This window comes from Bison bison, unplaced genomic scaffold (assembly GCF_000754665.1).
Source record: "Bison bison bison isolate TAMUID 2011002044 unplaced genomic scaffold, Bison_UMD1.0 scf7180017864456, whole genome shotgun sequence".
Lineage (NCBI taxonomy): Eukaryota > Metazoa > Chordata > Mammalia > Artiodactyla > Bovidae > Bison > Bison bison.
Window position 1 is genome coordinate 10766053 of NW_011495018.1, and position 1900 is coordinate 10767952.

A 1900-nucleotide genomic window follows, 5' to 3' on the forward strand; every position below is an offset into this window, starting at 1 on the left:
AAGGGTCTCAACTAAGGATTAGGATGAATCCTAAATTCAATGACAAGAATCTAGAAGAAATAAGAAGGGAGAGACTTCCCTGGCAGTCTAGGGCTTAAGACTTCACCTTCCACTGCAGGGGGTGCGGCTTCAATCCCTGGTTGAGCTAAGACTCCCATGTGCCTCACAGTCAAAAAACCAAAACATAAACAGAAGCAATATTGTAACAAATTCAATGAAGACTTTTAAAATGGTCCACATAAAAAAAAAATCTTTAAAAAAAGGAAGGAAAAGGAGAAACTACAAGTCCACAGAGGCTTCCCAGATGGTGCAGTGGTAAAGAACCCACCTGCCAGTGCAGGAAACGCGGGTTTGATCCCTGGGTCAGGAAGAGCCCCTGGAGGAGGAAATGGCAACCCACTCCAGTATTCTTGCCTGGGAAATCCCATAGACAGAGGAGCCTGGTGGGCTATTAGTCCATGGGGTCCCAAAGACTTGGACGTGACTAAGCATGTGCTCATTCATATATGCACACATCAGTCTACAAGCCAAGGAACCCCATCAATTACCAGCAGCCACCAGAAGCTAGAGGAGAAGCATGGGACGAATTCTCCCCCAGAGCCAACTCTGCCAGTACCTTGATTTCAGACATCTGGCTTGCAGACTGTGAGAATAAATACGCGGTTTTAAGCCACCCAGTTTATGGAAGTTTATGGCAACCACAGGAAACTATCGTAATATACATGGCAGCTCATGACACGGTGACATGGGGAGGAGCATCTAATACTCGTTTTGGAGTCACGATTACCTGAATTTGGATTTTATTTGTGTCTCTGCCACTTTTTACTTATACGATTTTAGACAGATGATTTTTCAATGTTCCCCTCTGTGCTGTGGGGTGGTAATATTTATTTTACAAAGTTGGAAAAATGAAATGAGAGGCAGCCACATAGCATCTGGCACATAATAACAACTGGATAAATGTTAGCTCATTATCATGCCTTTATTATTAGAAGTTGGTTGGACATCCAAGTTAATAACAAGTTAAGGGGAAGACAGGAAGTTACTTTTTTTTTTTTTTGAGGAAGTTGCTTTTGAAATAGGCATTCCAGAAAGAGATGATGGCTCTTCTTCTGGGAAGAAGTAAGGAGAGAGGACATTTGGGAGAAAGACTAAGGAAGAGAGTCCGTTATCTGTATTTGAAAAGAAGAGAGAAAAGAAAAGACAGAGGAATAACTGGGAAAGACATAGGGGGAGGACTGGTTTTAAAATAAAACAACTATTGCTATTATGGAAGATGAATGGAGGGTGTTGCTCTATGTTTAGGAGGAGGACGGAAACAGAGAAAGTACTCTTTTAGAGGACAGAAGGCGAGGCTGTAATTATAAAGGGAGTATATGTATCTCTCATGCTGAGTGGTTAAATAAACAGGCCTTTATGGAGGCTTCTCTCTTTATGGAGAAGCCCAAGGAAGAGTGAACTTCCTTTTCAGGATGCCACCAGGTATCAGAAGGGGTACCTGCCCATCTCCTGAGCTGGGGGTGATGACAGGAAACAGAGACATTTCCAGGCAACTGCCCAGCATAGGGGAGGTGCACTGCCTAGGAACTCAGAAATTAGACCCTCTCCCCTTTCCCCCTATACCACCAAAAGGATACAGAATATGTTCATCAGTTCTCATCAAGACTGAGCTAGTCCTGTGACCCCATGGGCTGTGGCCCACCAGGCTCCTCTGAATCCATCAGGAATTCTCCAGGCAAGAATACTGGAGTGGGTTGCCGTGCTCTCCTGCAGGGGATCTTCCCGACCCAGGGATTGAACCCAGGTGTCCTGTATAACAGGAATATTCTTTACCATCAAAGTCACCAGGGAAGCCCTGAGCTAGTCCTAAAAGGGTATTTTTGACAGCTGAGAGGGTGGA